We start from the raw sequence: 24,940 nt of genomic DNA, 5'->3' as shown, positions 1-24,940 counted from the left end.
AAGGACACGCTAGAGTCAAGATTGTCAGGAGAAATATCAACAATCTCAGATATGAAGATGATACCATTTACGCAATGGCAGAAATCACAGAGTAACTAAAGAGCCTCTTGATGTAGGTGAAAGTAAAGAGTGAAAAATTTGGCTTACAACTCAGCATTCAAAAAACTAAGGTCATGGCACCTAGTCCCATCACCTGATGGCAAATAGATCGAAAAAGTGGAGACAGTGACCAATTTTCTTGGGCTCTAAAAGTTACTGCAGACCATGACTGCAGCCATAAAATTAATTAAAAGTTACTTGCTCCTGGAAGAAAATTTATGACAAACCTAGGTAACATATATGGAGAAGGCAATGGCAACCCACTCCAGTACTCTTGCATGGAGAATCACATGAGTGGAGGAGCCTGGTGGGCTGCAGTCCATGGGGTCGCTAGGAGTCAGACACGACTGAGTGACTTCACTTTCACTTTTCACTTGCATGCATTGGAGAAGGAAATGGCAACCCACTCCAGTGTTCTTGCCTGGAGAATCTCAGGGACGTGGGAGCCTGGTGGGCTGCTGTCTATGGGGTTGCACAGAGTCAGACATGACTGAAGCAACTTAGCAGCAGCAGCAGGTAACATATTTAAAGCAAAGACATCACCTGCTGACCATGGTTATTATAGTCAAAGCTCTGGTTTTTCTAGTAGTCATGTATGGATTTGAGGATTGGACAATAAAGAAGGCTGAGTGTCAAAGAACTGATACTTCTGAATTGTGGTGCTTGAGAAGATGCTTGAGAGTCCCTTGGATAACAGGGAGATCAAACAAGTCACTCCTAAAGGAAATCAACCTGAATATTAATTGGAAGAATTGATGTTGAAGCTAAAGCTCCAATACTTTGGCCACCTGATGTGAAGAGTCGACTCACTGGATAAGATTCTGATGCTGGGAAAGATTGAGGGCAGAAAGAGAAGGAGGACTCAGGATGAGATGGTTGGATGGCATCACTGACTCAATGGACATGGATTTGAACAAATTACAGGAGATAGTGAAGGACGGGGAAGCCTAGCGTGCTGCAGTTCCCGAGGTCAGAAAGAATTGGACATTACTTTGCTACCAAACATCAGCAACAACTCCAGCATCTTTTCCAACCCAGGGCTCAAACTGGCGCCTCTGGAATCTCCTGCATTGGCACGTGGATTCTTTACCTCTGTGCCACCTGGGAAGCCATTGCAGAGACACCTAACTATTCCCATTCAAGTATAGGGGACTTAGGACTATTTTGGTAAATCATGGAAGTCTGCTCAGTCATTGGAGAGTTTATGTTTTCTTTTCTATTTTATAAAAATGTGGCATTTACATATTTAAATTCGATTTAGTCTGTGAATGAAGGCCCTTTGGGTAAGCTCGTAAATGTTCATGCTTTTTTATGTTTGGAAATTAAATTTTTGGTAAAAAGATACAGAGAACAGAAAACAGGGCTTAGTTTCTAAAACTTGAGCTGAGTCATTGGAATTTTTGATGTACACAAAAAATGACTAGTGTTCAATTTTTGTGAGTTATTTTTCAAACGGTAGAAGAATCAGGATTTCTAACCTATAGTTGTGCCTCTTATAAGGTAAACGGATCTGATAGATAAAACTATATATATATATATATATAGAGAGAGAGAGAGAGAGAGAGAGAGACAGAGAGAGACAGAGAGAGACAGAGAGAGATGGATATAGATACATTCTTTAATACTTGACATATTGTTGACTTCTTATTTATTTCATGTATGAATAGATTCTCCTTTTCAAACAAAATGATTGTGAAACCAGATTCTGGGCACACTAAATATGGAGTTTTACTTTCCACTTGACTGGTCATTGGTAGAACTCAGTATTCAGTAATCAGTGCAGGGGCTTCCCAATGGCACTAGTGATAAAGAATCTGTCTGTCAATGCTGGAGACACAAGAGACACGGGTTCAATCCCTGGGTCAGGAACACACCCTAGAAGAAAAAATGGCAACCCACTCCAGTATGCTTGCCTGGAGGATTCCATGGACAGAGCAGCCTGGCAAGCTACAGTCTGTGGGGTCACAAAGAGTCAGACACAACCAATCCTACAAATGTGAATCTTTACTATCAGAATGAACTGTTCAGAACAGTAGACATGTGAAATGGCAGGAGTTTAGTCCAATCTACACTTTTAGTATTTTGTAATTTTAGGTTTTACTATCCCTTTTTAATGAGGAGACGTAAGGATAAACATGTTTACTCTAGTACCTATATAATTCTAATTCAACTGATCAATATTTATCACAAATATAATCAAATTTAAGCTATTAAAATGCCTCATCCAATGTGAGAGTTAAAACTCATAACTTCCTTTAAAGGTAATATTTTTCCCTAGCCCAGCATCTCTTTCCAGCTTGCTTCAGGCTAGACACCACTTGCAGTAGAGGAAGAAGGAATGTGATCAGCATCTTTTGTCTTTTTGTTCTTCTCCTCATCACCCTTTCTTTAGCTGATGCTTCTGACGTTTACAGAATCCCACTCAGGAATTAAATATAGAGAAGAGGTGTGGAAAAGGGCAGAGAAACTTTCCCAGGCAGCCAGAGAAATATGGTATTTAGTGAATAATTAAACCTAGCTTTTTAAATTTTCTATGGCCACATTTGTTAATAAACAAGAAGACTAAAACCAAGAAATCCAGGTTTAATAGACTGAAAAATTTCCACAAAACACAAGTGATTATACTCTGAACTATCACAGGAAATATTTACAAGATCAAACTGACAGAAATAGAGGGGATTAGGTATCTTAGGAATCTGGATTTTGATCCTGAGAGATATCGGGAAGTATAATGTGTGGCATTTATAGACAGAAAAAATAATTCTAGCTAATGAGCAATTGCTAAGGTATATCACTTTTCTGATGATTCTTAACACTAGAACAATAATCATAGTACATGCTTGAAATCCCCCTAGGCAACATACAAATCTATTTAAATAGACAATAGGGGGGTTGTTTTTACTAAATAAGAAAGGTAAATAATAAATTTGGAATTAGTATGGGCTTACACTATAGATAAGGAGCTTGGATGAGTAGCTGTATTTTCAACTGTTGGGTGAGAAAATGACTTCTCTATTTATATGACCCTGTACCTTTTTAGACCTTCTCTGAGTAACCTCTGTCTCCTGAAACTCTATTTTTCTCTTCATTGTCTTGGTGTTGGACAAGATGAAGATAAAGAACAGTAATAGGGATGTTACTAATCTTTGGCTACTTCTAGTGAGCAGAACAACTTCTACACTGAGTCCAAAATGACATTCATCCCCTTATTAGGCAGATAGAGGAATGTAGTGATAACAACACCCCTTTTATATCTTCACCAGCATAAAGAATTGCATTGTACCCACTTCATGCTCAAATTTCTATTGGGCACAACAAAAGAATTCAATTCATTTTAATTTACATGAAGAATTACATATGGCCAATGGCTGAAAATTATAGTTCAGCAGAAGGAAGGGCTTTCTAAGTACCTAACTAAAAAAATAAACAATGAAAAAAGATGTCTTGAGACAAATCTGCTTCTAATAAGTGAGCATGTTTTACTAGAGACTGGACAAACACTTAAGGTGCTTTATAAAAACATATTTTTAAGCCTCCATATTTATGTAAAATTTTCCTGCTATTCATATATTGGCATGTGCACATATTTTTTGCAATAAAATTTTATTTTATTTTTTAAACCAATTTTAATTTTTATTTACTTTAAAAAATATTTGACTTCAACCTAAGTGAATATACTCATGAAATCTAGGCATTTGTATGCTAGTAATAGCTTAGTTTTCTATTACTTATTAAAATAAATTGATAGCTATTAAAGTTTTAAATATCCATCTGTGTTGCTTCTAAATCATCTTATGTACAAGCCCTGATAAGCAGTATTCTAGTTTGGAAAAGATGACCATTACACTTCATTCCAGCCACAGGATTTCATAATTTCCTAAATTTTGCATAACATATGCACTTTAATTTGTACATTTTATATATTCATATTTTCATATTTATGAGTATAATTATGTATGGCATATGTGATATTGGTGACTAATATTTAGGTCTGAACATATTTACCACTGTAACAGAGTTTGGTAATAAAATATATCTATTTCTTTTCATATAAACTAGTGTAAAACTAGCTTGGCAGCACTTCACTATTTTATAAATTAAACCCAATGGGCATTGAAGCTTTAAGCAATGTCTTGATGCAATAAGATATATTATAGCCTGAGATTTTTAACATTTAAGAAAATAAATTTTCCCACCGATGGTTTCATATGTTTTTCCTTTAGGGCCTTTGAAGATCTGCATCTTCCCACTTTCCAGCCATATCAATTCCCTCCATCACTTCTACTTTGTGGACCATATATGCTAGTTTTCTCCAAATTTTCTAAACCTTCATTCTAATTCCCTTATCTTTTCATTTGCCTGTCAATGTCTTCAGTTCAGTTAGTTCAGTCTCTCAGCCTTGTCCCATTCTTTGCGACCCCATGGACTGCAGTGAGCCAGGCCTCCCTGTCCATCACCAATTCCTGGAGCTTACTCAAACTCATGTCCATTGAGTTGGTGATGCCATCCAATCATCTCATCCTCTGTCATCCCCTTCTCCTGCCTTCAATCTTTCCCAGCATCAGGGTCTTTTCAAATGAGTCAGTTCTTCACCTCAGGTGGCCAAAGTGTTGGAGTTTCAGCTTCAGCATCAGTCCCTCCAATGGATATTCAGGACTGGTTTCCTTTAAGCTATACTGGCTGGATCTCCTTGGGACTCTCAAGAGTCTTCTCCAACACCACAGTTCAAAAGCATCAATTCTTCAGTGCTCAACTTTCTTTATAGTCCAACTCTTACATCCATACATGACTACTGGAAAAGCCGTAGCTTTGACTAGACAGAACTTTGTTAGCAAAGTAATGGCTCTGCTTTTTAATATGCTGTCTAGGTTTGTCATAGTTTTTCTTCCAAGGAGAAAGTGTCTTTTAATTCCATGGCTGCAGTGATAATCTGCAGTGATTTTGGAGCCCAAGAAAATAAATCTGTCACTGTTTCCATTGTCTATCTGCCATGAAGTAATGGGACCAGATTCGATGATCTTAGTTTTTTGAATGTTGAGTTTTAACTCCATTAACAGTATGAACATAGTTTGCTATTGTTTATTTTTCCCTAGGGTAAATACATGCATTTGTCTGACTCTTTGTGACCCTATCAACTGTAGCCCTCCAGGCTCCACTATCCTTTGGATTCTCCAAGCCAGAACATTGGAATGGATTGCCACGCCCTTCTCCAGGGTATTTTCCCAACCTGCATCTTTTACATCTCCTGCATTGACAGGTGGGTTCTTAATCACTATTGTCTGGGAAGCCCGTAGATTATAATCACTGTTTTGTACAGTATGCATACATTTAACATTATAAGAAACTACCAAATGGTTTTCTACTGTGGATGTATGAGTCTATGTTCTCATCAGCAAATTATGAGAGTCCCTATTGCTCTGCAACCCCTCAGCTCCTTGGTGTTCTCACTATTTTTAATGCTATATGCTCAGAAACTCAGTCATGTCTGACTCTTTGTGACCCCATGGGCTGTAGCCTGCCAGGCTCCTCTACCCATGGGATTTTCTTGGAAAGAATAGTGGAGCGGGTTGCCATTTCCTTCTCTAGGGGTTCTTCCCTACCCAGAGATCAAACCTAGGTGTCCTGCATTGCAGGAGTATTCTGTACCCACTGATCCACCACAGAAACCACATTTTTAATGCTAGTCATTCTAATGGATATACAGTGGTATGTCAATGTGGCTTTATTTTGCATTACCATGATGACTGATGATATCAAATATCTTTTAATGTGCTGATTTGCCTTGCATATATCTTATTTGATAATGAAAGTAAAAAGTGAACGTGAAGTCGTTCAGTCATGTCCAACTGTTTGCGACCCCATGGACTGTAGCCTACCATGATCCTCTGTCCATGGGATTTTCCAGGCAAGAATACTGGAGTGGGTTGCCATTTCCTTCTCCAGGAGATCTTCCCAACCCAGGGATTGAATCCGGGCCTCCCACATTGTAGGCAGACGCTTTACTGTCTGAGCCACCAGGGAAGCCTTATTTGATAAAATATCCGATAAAGTGTTTACCCTTTTTAAGTTGGGTTGGATTTTCAATGCTTAGTTTTGAGAGTTCTTTAAAAACATTTAATGCAAATTCTTTGCTGGATATAAGGTTTACAAATGCTTTTCACACTGTGTAGCCTTGTGTTTTTATTTTCTTAGCCATGTCTTTGACATAAAAACTTTGCAACATTTTAATAAGCTTTTACTAACGCATATATATGGAATTTAGAAAGATGGTAACAATAACCCTGTGTACGAGACAGCAAAAGAGACTGATGTATAGATCAGTCTTATGGATTCTGTGGGAGAGGGAGAGGGTGGGGAGATTTGGGAGAATGGCATTGAAACATGTATAATATCATGTATGAAACGAGTCACCAGTCCAGGTTCGATGCACGATACTGGATGCTTGGGGCTGGTGCACTGGGACAACCCAGAGGGAGGGTATGGGGAGGGAGGAGGGAGGAGGGTTCAGGATGGGGAACACAGGTATACCTGCGGCGGATTCATTTCGATATTTGGCAAAACTAATACAATATTGTAAAGTTTAAAAATAAAATAAAATTAAAAAAAATAAAATTTATAACATTTCAAGTTTACAGAGAAAAAAGTTACAGAGATAGCAGGGAGAATCCCCATATAACCAACACACTTTCCCCCTGTCGTTAACATCTTACATTAATATGATGCATCTGTCAAAATTAATGAACCAATAACGATTCATTCTCATTAACTAAAATCCATGCTTTATTCAGAGTTCATTGATTTTACCCCATATCCTTTTTCTTCCAAGGTCTCATAAAAAATGCTATGTTATATTTAGCCACCATTACTCCTTTAGGGCTGCTCTTGATTGTGACAGTTTCCTAGACTTTCACTGATTTTGCTATCCTTGAGTTTTGAGGAATACTAGTCAGGTATCCCGGAGAAGGCAATGGCACCCCACTCCAGTACTCTTGCCTGGAAAATCCCATGGGTGGAGGAGCCTTGTAGGCTGCAGTCCATGGGGTCCTGAAGAGTCTGGACACGACTGAGCGACTTCACTTTCACTTTTCACTTTCATGCATTGGAGAAGGAAATGGCAACTCATTCCAGTGTTCTTGCCTGGAGAATCCCAGGGATGGGGGAGCCTGGTGGGCTGCCATCTCTGGGGTCGCACAGAGTCGGACACGATGAAGCGACTTAGCAGCAGCAGCAGCAGCAGCAGCAGTCAGGTATCCTGTAGTTTGTCCTTCAGCTGGGATTCATGTGATGTTTTCTTATCATGATGATACTGAGATTATTGGTTTTTGGGAGAAAGATTGCATAGGTAGAGTGCTTTTCTCATCATAAGAGAACATATTATCAGCATGAGTTATCACTGTTCTTACTAATTTGGTCCAGTTGGCTAAGGTAGTATTTGGTTTTTCTCAGGAAAAGATATCCTGCTTCCCCATTATCAAGCTTACCTTTGGGGAAAGGATTTCATGTGCAGCTCACACTTAAGGAGTGGGTAGTTTTACGTCGAAATATAAACATAAATAATTTTTAAATTCTTCTGCAAGAAACGTATGTCTATCCCCAGTATTTTATAAGTGTATTTATGTATGTAATTTTGAATTTATATCAGTGTAGACTATTGGGTATTTATCTTATACTGGGGACTATACCAACACTTCTTTATTTATTTGGTAATTAGTTCTAAATTAGGCCAGTGGCAGCTCTTTCATTTGGTTCCTGTGCTCTTTTGCCATGTATCAATCATATTGGGATTTACTAATAACTATAATAATAAAATAGAAGAGGAAATGGCAGAGAATCCTGGCAAGGTACAGTCTATAGGAGAGTTGAACATGACCGAATTGACTTAGCACATAATAAAACATAAAAATTCTGCCTCACCAGCTTCCTTGTCTTTTTACCTGATGACAAAACAGTGATTACTATGTGCTAGGGACAGTGATAATTTGCATACATTTAATTAGTTAGTTCAGTCACTCATTACTGTCCTACTCTTGCGACCCCATGGACTGTACCACGCAGGCCTCCCTGTCCATCACCAACTCCCAGAGCTTACTCAAACTCATGTCCATCAAAACTTAGATGCCATCCAACCATCTCATCCACTGTCCTCCCCTTCTCCTTCCACCTTCAATCTTTCCCAGCATTAGGATCTTTTCCAATGACTCAGTTCTTTGCATCAGGTGGCCAAAGTATTGGAGTTTCAGCTTCAATATCAGTCCCTCCAATGAATATTCAGGACTGATCTCCTTTAGGATGGACTGGTTGGATCTCCTTGCAGTCCAAGGACTCACAAGAGTCTTCTCCAACACAATAGGTCAAAAGCATCAATTCTTCAGTGCTCATCTTTCTTTATAGTTCAACTCTCATGTCCATACATGACTACTGGTAAAATCATAGCCTTGACTAGATGGACCTTTGTTGGCAAAGTAATGTCTCTGCTTTTTAATATGCTGTCTAGTTTGCTCATAGTTTTTCTTCAAAAGAGCAAGAATCTTTTAATTCCATGGCTATAGTTGCCATCTGCAGTGATTTTAGAGCCCAAGAAAATTTCCATTGTTTCCCCATCTATTTGCCATGAAGTGATGGGACCAGATGCTATGATCTTTGCTTTTTGAATGTTGAGTTTTAAGCCAACATTTTCACTCTCCTCTTTCACTTTCATCAAGAGGCTCTTTAGTTCTTCTTTGCTTTCTGCAATAAGGCTGGTGTTACCTGTGTATCTGAGATTATTGATATTTCTCCCAGCATTCTTGATTCCAGCTTGTGCTTCCTCCAGACCAGCATTTCTCATGATGCACTTTTCATATAAGTTAAATAAGTGGAGTGACAATATACAGCCTTGATGTACTTCTTTCCTGATGTGGAACCAGTCTGTTGTTCCATGTCCAGTTCTAACTGTTGCTTCCTGACCTGCGTACAGATTTCTCAGGAGGCAGGACAGGTGGTCTGGTATCTCCATCTCTTTAAGAATTTTCCACAGTTTTTTGTGACCAACACAGTCAAAGGCTTTGGTATAGTCAATAAATCAACAAAGTAGTCAATAAAGGCTTTAGCATAATCAGCGAATCAGAGGTAGATATTTTTTTTCTGGAAATCTCTTGCTTTTTCTGTGTTCCAACTGATTTTGGCAATTTGATCTCTGGCAATTTTTCTCTGCCTTTTCTAAATCCAGCTTGAACATCTGGAAAACCTCAGTTCATGTACTGTTGAAGATTGGCTTGGAGAATTTTGAGCATTACTTTGCTAGTGTGTGAGATGAGTGCAATTGTGTGATAGTTTAAACGTTCTTTGGCATTGCCTTTCTTTGGAATTGGAATGAAATCTGACCTTTTCAGTCCTGTGGCCACTGCTGAGTTTTCCAAATTTGCTGACATATTGAGTGTAGCACTGCATCAACTTTTAGGATTTGAAATAGCTCAGGTGGAATTTCATCACATCAACTAGCTTTGTTCATAGTGATTCTTAAATCCCACCTACTTCACACTCCAGTATGTCTGGCCTTAGGTGAGTGATCACACCATCGTGGTTATCTGGGTGATTAAGATTTTTTTTATATAATTTTTCTGCATATTCCTGCCACATCTTCTTAATATCTTCTGCTTCTGTTAGGTCCATATTGTTTCTGTCCTTTATTGTGCCCATCTTTGTATGGAATGATCCCTTGGTATCTCTAATTTTCTTGAAGAGATCTCTAGTCTTTCCCATTCCGTTGTTTTCATCTATTTCTTTGCCTTAATAACTTAAGAAGGCTTTCTTATCTCTCCTTGCTGTTCTTTGGAACTGTGCTTTCAAATGGGTCTATCTTTCCTTTTCTCCTTTGCTTTTCACATCTCTTCTTTTCTCAGCTTTTTTAAGGCCTCCTCAGACAGCCATTTTTCCTTTTTGCATTTCTTTTTCTTTGGGATGGTTTTGCTCACTGCCTCGTGTACAATGTTACAAACTTCTGCCCATAGTTCTTTAGGCACTCTGTCTATTAGATCTTCACTTGAATCTATTTGTCACTTCCACTGTATAATAGTAAGGGATCTGATTTAGGTCATACCTGAATGGTCTAGTGGTTTTCCCTACTTTCTTCAATTTAAGTCTGAATTTTGCAATGAAAAGTTCATTATCTGAGCCACAGTTAGCTTCCAGTCTACTTTTTTCCTTACTGTCTAGAGCCTCTCCTTCTTGAGAACTGTATGGCCATAATAATAATACATTACAAAACCTTAGAAGGTGATTGTATTGGTAGTAGTGAAGTAGTGGCTAATGGAAGGTGGGGAAAGGCAGATTTTGGTAAGGTGCACAAGAGGTATCCAATATGCTCTTCTTGATCAGTTTCACATTCACTTCCTAAACATGTTGAAAACCCCGCATATATTCCTCTCCATTCTGATCATCATAGTTCAATCCTCATTATTTCTTGCTTGAATTTGGGAAGAACCTATAACTGATATTTCTGCTTTTAGTTCTGCCTTTTTAAAAATCCATTCTCCATTAGAGAATATTTCCAAGACATATTTATTTATAAGAGACAGTTGAGCACTATGAAATATTACAGACTTCGGAGTGAAATTGGTATGGATTTGAAATTTTATTCTACTTTCCCTTTGGTTTAAGCAAATTATTGAACATCACTGCTCTTCACCTTTCTTATGTGAAAATATTTACTAAGCATAGGGTCATTGCAGACATCATAAAAATAGCTGACCTCAATACTGTTACTCTGTTTACTGTGGGAAAAACACTAAAGGATGTGTTCAGTCTGGCATCAAAATATCTCTGAGCTGGAGATTAATTATAAATATGAAAACTGACATACACAAATTATGTGATTATTCAAGATCACAAAGCTATCAAATGATAAAGCTAGGGTTCAAACAGGAATTTTAAACTCCAGAATCCATGCTTTTTAAAACCACACTGGCCAATTTCAGAATGATAAAGTTATGGTGCTAAGAACGGAATCTAAGTTTTCTAATATTTCAAACTGTTTAGTATTATTTTCTAAAAAAGAAAAATATTTAAAACCCACTAGTTCATTGTCCAAAATACATAAAACATTGATAAATAGAAATGGCTCTTTATTATTATTATTTTTATAGCCACTGTTATTTAACCTGCTGCTGCTGCTGCTGCTAAGTCGCTTCAGTCTTGTCCGACTCTGTACAACCCCATAGACAGCAGCCCCCTGGGCTTCCCCGTCCCTGGGATTCTCCAGGCAAGAACACTGGAGTGGGTTGCCATTTCCTTCTCCAATGCATGAAAGTGAAGTAGCTCAGTCGTGTCCGACTCTTCGTGACCCCATGGACTGCAGCCCACCAGGGTCCCCCGTCCATGGGATTTTCCAGGCAAGTGTACTGGAGTGGGGTGCCATCACCTTCTCCGATTATTTAACTTACTGTTTAATATTTTTGTAGACTCTGATCACATACTTTGACATGTAATTAAGAAACCATCCTTATCTAGCCTTGTTTTTATATTTAGACATTCAGATCTGTCTTTAGTTTTACCTTTCTCTGTCTTGCTATCTCTATGGTCTCTAACTCTATTATAGATACACATAGACACAGAAAGAGATGCATAAAGACGCATACAAAGTTCCTGTTGTTCAGTCGCTAAGTCGTATCTGACTCTGTGTGACCCCATGGATTACAGCACTCCAGACTCCCCTGTACCTTACTATCTCCTGGCGTTTGCTCGAGTTCATGTCCATGGAGTCGGTGATGCTGTCTAACTACATTATCCTCTGCCTCTCCCTTCCCCTTAATACATTTTTTATTCAAAAATTTGGCATTGTTTTATTGCTCTTTTTGTTTATGCTAATTCCTATGTTTGCAATAACTCGTGACCCTTTTCAAGATTACTTTTTGGGCTTCCTTGGTGACTCAGATGGTAAAGAGTCTACCTACAATGCAGGAGACCCAGGTTCGATCCCTGGTTTGGGAAGATCCATTGAAGAATGAAATGGTTATCCTGCACTCTTCTTACCTGGAGAATCCCAGGGACTGAGGGGCTTGGTGGACTAGAGTTCATGGGGTCTCAAAGAGTTGGACATGACTGAGCGACTAACACTTTCACTTTTCAAGGTTGAATTATGCCTAATGTTTATGTAATATTTTTATGAAATATTTCTTCCTTCAAAGAGTCTTCCCCAAACTTCACCTCATCCTTTTTGTTTCTATATTCCATTTTCATGACATATATTACTCTATCTTGCATTCTTTCATATGTCAGATTGCCCTTTTAAACAGTAAGCTTCTTGAGCTCAAAGAATATGTTTTACGTATATGTTCCTCAAGGTTCATTACACAACATGTTAAAAGCCACAATTATTTCTAACTAGTAAATAAACTGACATAATGAATCATTGTCTAAAATTTTCAGCAAAATATTTTAATCTGAATTTATCAACATTACCAAAAGAAAAAGAAAGAAAGGAAGAAAGAGCCTTCCCTCTATTTTGCAAGATAGCAGTTTCAAATGCTCCTTATTATATTCAGCTTCTCATCAGTTTTCCTAGTTAGAAACATAGATGGCTATACAGAGTTCAGAATATATTGGGAATAATTCAAAATTGCAGTGATTCCTTTTTTCGAGTGCTAAACAAACCAATGGTTATATAAATTCTACTAAAATTTGACTACTTCATGGTTTACAAAGGGATGTGAGTAGAAGAAAATCCACTTTTTACTCTACATAGAAAGTATATTTGACTGAAATATTTGTTTTTTTTTTTAATTTTATTTTTAAACTTTACATATTTGATTTCATATCTTAGCTTTAAAAATTCATGGTAGAAAGAATATGTACAAACACACATATTCATGCTTAATTTTATTGTTACTTTGTCACTCCTGGGTTGAAATTCAGTAACTAGTCTTATTTGAACAAATCAATGCTAATATCTACCGAAAGGATGATAGAATTCAAAGATTGAATAATCTGTTATGAAGTTCTTTGTAATTACTTATATATTGATTTGGTTAAAAGTGAAACCAATCTGGGAGATGTTAGTCTTCATAATACAATTAAAATCATCATTTAAAAAGGCTTCAGATTTTTCTGAGGAATGCAACAAATATTAGGATAAAATATTATTAGAGAAGTTAACAAAAGATCAATGTTGATAAATATGCTAATTGTGTTCTAACAACTTCAGAAAAAATATTACCATTGGTATTGGAATTCAAAATAAGGAATTAACTTGAAAGTATGCCATCGTTAATACAAATATGTACCATCACTAAATGCGTAGACTGTGATAAAATTCTCTATGGAGTAGTGAATAAGAGCCAAAATAATTAAACAAACCTCAATATATCACAATGGACTAACTCATCAAGAGCGAATGGGAGGGAAACACATTTCTTTCTATAAGCAGAGTGATCATATATTTGACTGTGAGATCATTTCTAAAAGGAACATTGTCTCCCTTCGATTTAATACACCAAATGGATTAATCACTATTAAAAATCCAGTTTGGAACTCCTCAGTTGGAGATATTTATGTTCTTTTCTTTCTTTTTTTATTTCCCCAGTGGAATCAGGATTGTATATGAAAAATATATAACACTCTGTTGCTGAGTAGAAATAGGGAATTCATTTTATAATTTAAAGGATCACAAAAACTTGCATAATTAGTTTTACTGTATGAGAAAACAATTTTCATCAAAAATTAATTTAACATTCTTCAGTCTCTTTAATTAGTTATGTAGTGCACATTATTAATAAATGCAACATTTTACATTTCCAGATAAAAATTCATTTTAATATTTTAACAGCTCATTAGAAAAATTACCACTAATAAACTGATTGAGCAAATTATTGCAACTTGTACCACAATTTTATTTAAAAAGACTTCTAAATTTAGGTAAATAATTCTATAATAATAGTGGTTGGCCTAGTTAAACTCTCTCTTAATTTAATCATTAAATTTTCCTTACAAATATAAAACAAATATTGGACAAAAGAAATCCGATTTTTACTTGAAAATCATGTTTTGATTTTGAAAAATTTTACTATTATTTATATAAAATCTATTCCCATATTAAAAATGTAAAAGTAATTGAAACTGAAATAATTGCTAGTTTAAAATTAGGATATACTTCTAGTATCATTTCTAATTCTTATTCAGAATGAATAATTGGTGTGCACAATTTATAATCTGTGTATATATAACCATAAATTTGATTTGTTCCGTACACTGATGCCCAACTTAGAAAAGTAAAGTGGTTTCATTTCAGAACTGAGTATGAATTGGGATGACCTCTGAACATTCGCATATTTGTTTGAGAATCTTTGGAGTTGGTAATGGACAGGGAAGCCTGGGGTGCTGCAGTCCATGGGGTTGCAATGAGTTGGACACTACTGAGAAACTGACCTGAACTGAACTGAATGCATTATGCAATGAAGATTATGTATAACATTTTCAGAAAAACTATAGCTTGTTTTCAATGATTAAAAAAAGAAAACAGAGTTAAATAAGAATATATTAGGTATAAATCAACATAATACATGAACACAGTTTTTCTAAAGAGTTGGCTAAAAATTTATACTTGGAATTACATTTTAAAATATGATATTCAGTTAAATAAATCTCACTAAGGCACAGAGAAGTTTAATTTTGGTTTAAAGTGCTCTAAAGATTATAAGGGGAAAAAAAAAATGCCTTGAATCAACCCACACACTCTACATGTTTTCCTCTATAAGAGCTAACAAAATTTAAAGATTCAAAATAAGATCATTTTATTGTCCTAATGACGATGATTCCGAGTCTCCCACTTATGTCTTTCCTCTATGGAGTTCCCCTGTGATCACAAGACTAAGACCTTCAGATGTGATTATACCACCGAAGACGTCACAACCACCACCGATTCGCAGAGAGGGAAGTAAATGTCTGGTCAGCCTGTTAAATGTGCTGCTGCCAGGATTACTTGAGATTTCAGCTAGGATCCTGTTCCCCAAGCCAGGAACTGCTAAACGCAAGAGGTATCTCTATAGACCATGTCTGTTGCAGGAAAAGTCACACTCACTGATATCTTACCCTCCAACAGAAATCATTATCTTGGATATCTATCCAGATGACGATTCTAAAGCAACATGCAAAGCTAAAAGGATCAGAGGAAGACCTTGCCTTCTCCTCAGTGTTCCTGTCAGAATGAGCGTTCCATATTGAAGCTAGTTAACATTACTGTTTGTTTTCCACAAAGAGCTTTCGGTTCGCATCCACAGCTGCTTATCATTTTTTTTTAATTTAAATTTATTTATTTTAATTAGAGGCTAATTACTTTACAATATTGTATTGGTTTTGCTTATCATTTTTACCCAAATTGTGTATGGTGCTGACTGAGGAGCCTTGAACACTGGACCAATACCTGCCCAGCAGTTGAACTCAAGTCACCCTTACTAAGACTCTCTCCTTGGGGACTTTGGGATTGTCTCCTTTGAAGTATCCTTCCTCAATGTCACCTCAGACAACAGAAAATTTAAATAATTTTAAACCAGAGTAAAAAAGTTGAAGTGCCAATATATATATATATATATATATATATATATTTTTTTTTTTTTTTTCTTGTCAGAAGAACCCTTGTATTTGCTCCTACATTTTAAATAAAATATTCCAGTGGATATAGTTGAATGAATTTCTCTTCCTATTCAGTTCACTTCCTGAGCATAAAATCCTGCCCTCACACTTTTTCTAGAATTGGTGCTCCACTGCCATATTACACACATACACACCCAAAAACAAACCAACAAAAAAAAGCCACATTGGCGATTGCAGATTGGGAAGTGAGGGACCACTTCCCAGGGACTTTAAGATGGAAATGGGTGATCATTTTCAATGTGCAGTTTTACTTTTAATGTGACAATTTTTAAATATTATGATAATATAAAATAAAAATTGTACCTCACCATATGCCTAGATTCATTTTAGCTAACTATAACACAGTGATCCGTGTGAGTTAGAGACAGACATCATTTATATAGTTTTACTTAGCTTTGGCTCCATTTTACACGGGAAACATAACAAAGTACGGCAGGAAAGGAAAATAATCCAGTCCAAAAATAATGAAATCAAAAGCTTAGTAGGCCATTGCCTTGGCAGACGAGGAATTATAAATTTGGAACTATATTAATCTTCTTAGTGTTTTAATGTCCATTCTATAAAACAATTTAAATAAATCAGGGGGAAAGCACCTTAAAAACCTGAGTTCTTCAAAAAAGCATAACAAACATGGGCTGAAGCAGAAGCAATTCTAAGAGGCTACTTTACAGAGATAAACCTCTACAATAAGAAAAAAGTAGGATCTCAATCTAACATTACACCTCAGTGAACTAGAAAAGAAAAAAAGAAACAAAGCCCAAACTTAGAAGGAAGGAAACAGTTGAAGAGAGAGGATAGATAAAAAAGAATAAAAAAATTAGTGGAAAATGTCAATGCAATGAAGATAGATTTTTTTTTTTAAAGATAAACAAAATAGGCAATCTTTAGCTAGACTTCCCAAGAAAAAAGAGAGATCACTCAAGTAAATAAAATATGAGATAAATGAAGAAATATTACAACCTATACCACAGAAGTGCTAAGGATTATAAGAGACTGCTACAAAGAATTATCTGCCAACAAATTGTACAATCCAGAAAATGGATAAATTTTTATAAATGGAAAATCTGAACAGACTAACAACTAAGGAGATTAAATCAGTCATCAAAAAGCTCCCAACACTTCTGTGTCCTGGAAAATCCTAGGAACAAATAGTTTTACTAGTGAATTCTACCAAAATTTTAAATAAGAGCTAGTGCCAATCCTTCTCAAAGTCTTCCATAAAATTTAAGATCAGGGTACTCTTCAAAATTAGGTTTACAAAGCTAGCATTACCCTGGTCCTAAAATCAGACAAGGAAAACTAAAAGAAAATTTCAGGCCAATATTCCTGATTAACATAGATGCAAAACTCCTCAAGAAAATCCCAGCAAACTGAATACAAAGATGTATTTTCAAAACTCACACCCGTTGATCACATGGATTCATTGCAGAGATGGGAGGATTGTTCAAATCCACATAACAATCAGTGTGATATACCATGGTTGCAAACTGAAGAATAACAACCATGTGATCATCTCAATACACACAGAAAAGCATTTGAAAATTCTTTCACTATAAACCTCTTAAAAACCTGAGCATTGAGTGAACATACCTCAGCATAATAAAGTTTGTATATGAAAAGCCCACAACTAACATCGTATTCAATAATGAAAGCTGGAGGCTTTTTCTCTAAGATCAGGAACAAGATAAGGGTGCTCACTCCCACCATTTTATTTAACCAGAACTTGTTTACAGGAAAAATGAATAAAATACTTTATTCTGTTTGCAGAAGGTATAGTACTGTATTCAAAAACTACAGTCCACAAAAAAAAAAAACAAAAAACAAAAAACAACTGTTTTAAACATATCAATTCAGTAAAGTTGCTGGTATGAAAATCAATACACATAAATCAATTTTGTTTTTATACAATAAAAATGAACTATCAGAGAGATTATAAAAATAATCTGATTTACAACTGAATCAAAAATAATAAAATACTTAGGAATAAATTTAAACAAGGAGGTAAAAGATCTGTGCACTGAAAACTGCAAAACATTGATGAAAGAAATTGAAGGAGGCACAAACAAGTGGAAAGATATGCAATGTTGATGGATTAAAAGAATTAAAATTGTCAATATATCAATATTATCCAAAGTGATCTACAGATTCACTGCAATGCTTATCAAAATTTCAATGCTACTTTTCATAGAACTAGAATAAACAATTCTAAAACTGTATGGAATCACAAAAGACCCCCAGTAGTCAAAACAATATTTGCAAAGAAGAACAAAGCTGGAGGCATCACACTTCCTGATACCAAACTATATTACAAAGCTATAGTGATCAAAACAGTATGTTTTGACATTAAAAAAAATAGACCAATGGAACAGTACAGAGAGCCCCAAACAAACATGTGCACCTGTGGTCAGTTATGACAAAGAATCCAAGAATATACAATAGAGAAACAATAGTCTCTTTAATATAAGTTTTGAGATCATTAGAGAGCCACATGCACAAAAATGAAACTGGAAGCTTATCTTACACCATGCACAAACATCAGCTGAAAATGGATTAAATACTTAAATATAAGACTTGAAACCATAAAATTCCTAGGGCGGGGGAAACCTTAGGCAATAAATTCCTAGACTTCATAGTCTGCAATGATTTTCAGGATTTGAGACTGCCGGGGTCCAGCCCCGGCTGATCCAGGGTATTCGAAGCGGGGATGGCGTCGGCGACCTATTTAATTATTTATTCATCAAAGATATAAAGAGTAATAGAATGAGGATAGCTCAGTAGGAAAATTCAGTGGAGAAAAGAGGCTGAGTAGCTTGGTTTACGAGGGAGACCAATAAAACTTCAAGACAAGAAGTTTGCACCACTTACGTAGGCCGCAGGCGTCCTTCCGTTCTCCCGAAGGAGAGGAGACACTGAGGCCTCCCTGGTCGGATCTTAGAAGCCCAGGCATAATTAGCAAGCATGGCGGGTTCCGCACTCCAGATGGAGACTCAGCCAGAAGTTGAAAGAGAGAGCGACATGGGGAGACCAAGTTTTGGTGAACAAGGCCCACACTTTATTTTCCAAAGTAGTTTTTATACCTAAAGTTGTTTATAGAGGATAATGGGGGAAGGGGTGGAGTCATGCAAGGACAGCAGTTCCTGGTCCTAATCGAAGCCAGGCTTTTCAAACTTATCATATGCAAAAGTTCAGGTGAATTACATCATCTTCTGGCCAGGAGGCCTGTTAACATTTTAAGAAACTTATCTTTCTCTAAAGGTGATTATTCCAAAGTCAGGCACCAGCCTCCAAAAAAGCATTGGACAAAGCTGCATTCCTATAGGGCAAAGGTGAGGTGGGCTCAATCAAGAAAAGAATTAACTCAAGGGTCCAACGTTACAAACATTGAGGCTACTACTTACATTTCTATACACCCATTATATCAATCAATACACTGCCAAGGACACAGTAGGTACGGAGTATGGAGACTTAGCAGCAAACATTGGCTCAATAAGTGAAAAACCCTTCACCAATACAATTTCTAATCAATCTTTTAACTACTCAAAGGAATCTGTGTTTAGACAGTTTAGAACATCTCCTGCCTCTCACAGTTGGGAGGCTCTGAACAATCACATGTGGCCAGAAAAACCTATTCAGGCAGGCTAGAGGATTTCCAAAGGAGTTTGTAGGTTAAACACTGTCACACCCAGGAATTATTAACTGGAGCTGTAAGCTAACTCTTTTTTCAGAGAGAGGTAGTGGGGGACAGCCCCCCGTAAAGTCAGAGGTGTAGGTGAAAGCACAAAGCAGAAAGTAGGCAGACTCTGGTTTGGGGGGTAGATGCTCCAGAATTTCCAGGGGGACTCCTGAGGCTCGATCCCGCCTTTGCGTATGCCGAGCCTCCTTCCTCATGACCTTTGTCATGGGCGGAATTCCTCACGCTGGCTCCCGGCAGTGATAGAATTCCAGTTGAGCTATTCCAGATCCTGAAAGATGATGCTGTGGAAAGTGCTGCACTCAGTATGCAATATGCACTCAATATGCAATATGCCGGCTCCCGGCATGAGACCAAAAGCAATAACAAACAAGTTGGTCTACATCAAATTAAAAAGCTTCTAAACAGCAAAGAAAATCATCAAGAACATGAAAAGGTAACCTAAATAGTGGGAGAAAATATTTGCAAATCATAGATCGTAAGGGGTTAATATCCAAAATATGTAAAGAGCTCATACAACTCTACAGCAAAGCAAAACAAAAACACAATTAATTCAAATTAAAATTGTGCAGAGAAACTGAAAAAACATTTTTCCAAGGTATAAAGATGACAAACAAGTACACACAAAAAAACTGCTCAATATCACTAATAATCAATGGAATTGAAATCGATACTACAATGAGTTATCACCTCAGGCCAGTTAGAATGACTATCATCGAGAAGATGAGAGTTAACACATGTTAATGAGGATGTGGCCTCTTGTGCATTGTTGACAAGAATGTAAATTGGTGTAGTCACTATGGACAATAATATGGAGATTCCTCAAGCTATTAAAAACAGAACTACCATATATTCTAGCAATCCCATGTCTAGACGTACAGCTGGACCTTGAACAGTGCTGGAGTTAGGGGTGGCAACTCCTGTGCGGTTGAAAATCCCACTATACCTTTACAATTGGTTATCACAGTTCCAGGTTTGACATACACGCAAACATGGATCCTGTAGTGAAGTAGTATGTGTTTATGGAAAAGAGGAAAAACAATCCACATTTACAACCTGTGCAGTTCAAACTCATGTTTAAGGTTCAACTGTATGTCCCAAGGAAATGAAAACAAGATATCACAGAGATATCTATATTTGCATTTTCACTTCAGCATTAAATACTATAGTCAAAACATTGAAAGAGCCTAGTCTTCATCAATGATGAATGTATAAAAAAAAATATGCCACACATATACCAAATGTTTTTCAACCATTAGACACAAACAAAAAAATTCCTGCATTTGCAGCAGCATGAATGGGCTTTCAGGGCATTGTGTTAGTGGGTCAGTCATGTCTGACTCTCTGTAACCCCATGGTCTGTCCATGGAATTTTCCAGGCAAGAATATTGGAGTCGGTTGCCATTCCCTTCTCCAGGGGATCTTCCTGACCCAGGGACTGTACCAGGATCTCCTGCATTGCAGGTTGATTCTTTACTGTCTGAGCTACCAGAGACTTTCAGGGCATTATGCTAACTTAAATAAGAAATATAAGAGAAAGACAAATTTCATGGTGTCACTTACATATGGAAGCTTTTAAAAATGTACACTCATGGAAACAAATAGTAGGATATTGGTTGCCAGGGGCTAGGGGAGATGGTGGAGATAGAAATCAAGAGAGGTTGGTCAAAGGGGGGAAAAAGCAGTGTGGCATTGATTAATAAAACATTAATTTTTAATGTAAATATGTGATTTTACTTTTTGTAAATCATAACAAGTTCATTATATTGATTATATATCTACCTTGTGGTATGGTCAATATATTCCCCAACTAACTTTCAAAAGAATTTAGCAGATAAGACAATAAATATGATCTAATACAATTACATAAAAATACATTGGAGGGACTGATGTTGAAGCTGAAACTCTAATACTTTGGCCACCTGATGCAAAGAACTGACTCATTGGAAAAGACCCTGATGCTGGGAAAGATTGAGGGCAGGAGAAGAAGGGGACAACAGAGGATGAGATGGTTGGATGGCATCACTGACTCAATGGACACGGGTTTGAGTGGACTCTGGGAGTTGGTGATGGGCAGGGAGGCCTGGCATGCTGTGGTTCATGGGATCCCAAAGAGTCAGACGTGACTGAGCAACTGAACTGAACTGAATACCATTGCATTTAAGATGCATAGAACAGGTTGGAGGGTGAATTCATTTCACTTAATAGATAATTAAAACCTACTGTATAAATATTAACATTATTCTGCTAGTGGTTGGGACAAAGGATGTAACAGGTCAAAGGATGCTTTTGAAATATAATAAGATTGCATTTCCTAATATCAGACAAGAGGAGATAGATCCAATAATTTGTTTCTAATTCTGGCATTTAAAGCCAGCTTTAGTCTTTTAAAATGCTAAAATGTCTGAGTGTTTGTTGACTCAGTCTCTTTGCTGGACTCTGGTGCTCAGAGGGAATAGAAGTCTTAATGGGATGCTACCAAAGTCATAATCCATAACTTGCTTTTATCAGCAGACTGTCAAGATGGGAAGCATAGGCTTGAAAAACAAATGTGCTGTATCATCATCAGAAAAGAGTTTTAGTTGCTGACCCGAGGTTTTGCACCCCATACATTACTTCAAGGAGTTTTCTTGGCCTTTTGACCCGTCACAACTAATAAAATCTTTTCCTGTTAAGTGGTACTGGTCCAAAACTTTTTGAGGAAATGGTATACAAGGACCACTCATATTAACATTTTATGTTTTCCTCTCAACTTCAGTGGGAAATGGGGTAAGCTATAGTGGAAGTTTGCTATATCAAATACAGCACAGACCTGCTAAGAAAAGAAAAGCATTTGACAGTCTATGACCTGAAGAACTCAGGTAGAAAATTATCATCAGGTTTTTCAGCAGGAATCTAAGTAAAGCAAAGAATACACATCTATACCAACTTATTTATTTTATTGGAGCACCTTTCAACTATGGCTCTTTTAAAGCATTTAGCAGATCATATATCAAGAAATTCTAATTTCTCCTGTTGCTAGTAGTGAATCAAACACTAAATAACTTTCACTAACTCTCTTAAAATAGGGATGGAAACATCTTTTTGGTGTGCGTGGCCCAAAAGGACATAAAGGGAAAGAGTTTGAAAGAAGTTGGTCTGCCTTGGTTCTCATTTCTTCAACTTCCGTTTTGGTGAAGGAAGACAAAAACTGGCCTTATGAAGTCCTGTGGGGTTTTTTGTTACATATGTAGAGTCTTACCATTGTTATTTATTAAATACAGGAAAACATACTATAGAGATGGATTAGAAGGACACTGATAGAAAAAAAATTCTCATTGTCTATATAATGCAGTCCTTAAACATTCTGTAATTGTGTTTTATAGAATTATCACTCATAGTTTATATGCTGCTGCTAAGTCGCTTCAGTCGTGTCCGACTCTGTGCGACCCTATAGACGGCAGCCTACCAGGCTCCCCCGTTCCTGGGATTCTCCAGGCAAGAACACTGGAGTGGGGTGCCATTGCCTTCTCTGCATAGTTTATACACACACACACACACACACACACACACACACACACACAAAAGAGTATAAAATTTATGAAGGTGGGAAGAACAACTGTCTGGATTATTGCCCTAGTCTCAGGGTTTTGCACAGTGCCAGTGCATTATAGGAGCTCAAATAATATTTATAAAATGTTTGAAAGAAAGCTTCCTATGGCATTCCTTTAAATACTTTTACATTTTGTGTTCTATTTCATTAATTTAGAACTCAGGAATTGGCCTCACACTCCAGAAGCCAGTTTTCTATTTCCGTTTTGTTGAAGGAGAAATTCAAGGGTCAGTTATTATAGCTACACGGAAGGTGACATGTTTCCTTAACAATATGCCAAATATTGAGATGTCCAATTGTAGAATAACTCCTTGGAAAGCCTGAGTACAGGCTTTTGTACAATCTCAATTTTTTTTTTTTTTTTTTTACCAGTCTAAATTGTCATCACCGCTTCTTGGCCTTTCGGCTAAGGTCAAGTGTAGATAATCATCATGCATGTATCTGATTAGTCTACTAATGTTTTGTGTGTATTCAGTGCAATTGTCTGTTATGCATCTATCTGACTCTTGTTTTATTCAATTGGAGACATATTATGGTTGTGATTATTGAGCATACTAGATCTGCAAGATTATACCATCTTAGTTTACTTTCATAAAACAAAAATATTACTTTTATTTTATGAATTTACCTTTGCCACTTTTGTTTGTTTCTTTAAATCAGTTAACATTTCTGGTTAATATTTTTCATAGATTTAAGAAGAGAAAGATACATGCATTTCTCTCAGTTTAAATAAAATGGTTTCACTTGATGTCCATCGAAAGGTCTGATTTTCAAGGCACTTAGAATGATGTCATTCTTACTTGACAATTAAGACTACTTCACAGCAAAAGTCTAGTTTGAAAAAATTGAAACATAATGAGTTTATCTTGGTATTATTGCTTTCCATGTTTCAGGCTGCAAGTCATCTGTTTTCTTTACAACATGTAATTATGGAACTTATTTTAAACCTGTTAATGACAACATTAGTAGGCCTTAAAGTTGAGTGTGTTGCCTAGGATAGAGTTATTGGAGAACAGGGTTTGTCGTTTTACAATGTTAGGTAACACGTTTCTGAACATTTTTGTTCAGACATGTATGTATCTTAACATTTTTGACATGTGTGTATCAATGGCATGTAGACTGCAGTAACGAGAAAGCCTTGCTACTGATTTATAATATTTATTACAGGTGAGGTTGACTTGTCAAAGCAGAACCAGTACTTGTATTTATCATTATGACAAAGTACAATTTAAATATATCACTACAAACATTTAAAGAAAAAGACATAAATTCATAGAACTCCATTTTGAAGCTTTAAAAGAAGAGAGATGATATAATGGTAGATGTTGCTTCCATCCTTAATCTGGTGCAATGCTACATTTGATATATATTTGTAGATTTTAAAAAGATAGTTTATCCTTGTCATTATCCTTGTAGCTATTAACAGAATATATGCAAAATAGTATATTAAATAGTAACATATACTCAAACTGAAGTTTCTCAGTCAAGAGATTTAAAATATCTACAGGACAATGAAAACTGGAAAAATTAAACCAAAAAAATTCAAAATTAGTAAATTAATGAGATGTAATTATTTTTTATTGAACTCTGATTTGAATTATACACCTCAAAATGGTGAGAGAAGAAAAAAGTTTTCTTTAATTTGAAATCTAGAATGTCTCTGTGTTGAAGGAATCTAGACTTCCAAAAACAACAACAAAATGCTTAATTGGTTTGAAGGTTGTGTGTGTGTGTGTGGTAGACGAAGTCTTGCTCCACCTGTGTGCTTACAGATCTCTCTACCATTTTCACATTGTGCTTTTACATCCAACAGCTAACACCTGCAAGGAAAGCCAGCAATACCTGAGATTTGCATCGCCCTACAAAGAGCCCTAGCAAATGGCTCCCAGCCCAGAAGTAGAAACGACTCCAGCATCCTTGCCCCTAGCCCAGAC

The 24,940-nt window shown here is 36.6% G+C and overlaps 1 long non-coding RNA gene across 1 annotated transcript; it reads left to right on the top strand.

Annotated features, from left to right (window-relative positions):
- Window positions 1–4: 4 nt before the first annotated feature.
- On the top strand, window positions 5–24,940 carry LOC129642303 (uncharacterized). The gene is made up of 3 exons (XR_008709606.1): window positions 5–112; window positions 5,193–5,356; window positions 24,820–24,940. It is a non-coding gene; the product is annotated as an uncharacterized LOC129642303 (long non-coding RNA).

Source organism: Bubalus kerabau, chromosome 1 (genome assembly GCF_029407905.1).
Source record: "Bubalus kerabau isolate K-KA32 ecotype Philippines breed swamp buffalo chromosome 1, PCC_UOA_SB_1v2, whole genome shotgun sequence".
In the NCBI taxonomy this organism is placed as follows: Eukaryota; Metazoa; Chordata; class Mammalia; order Artiodactyla; family Bovidae; genus Bubalus; species Bubalus kerabau.
Note: the sequence above shows the minus strand (reverse complement) of the source record. Positions and strands in the feature narration are given on the sequence as shown.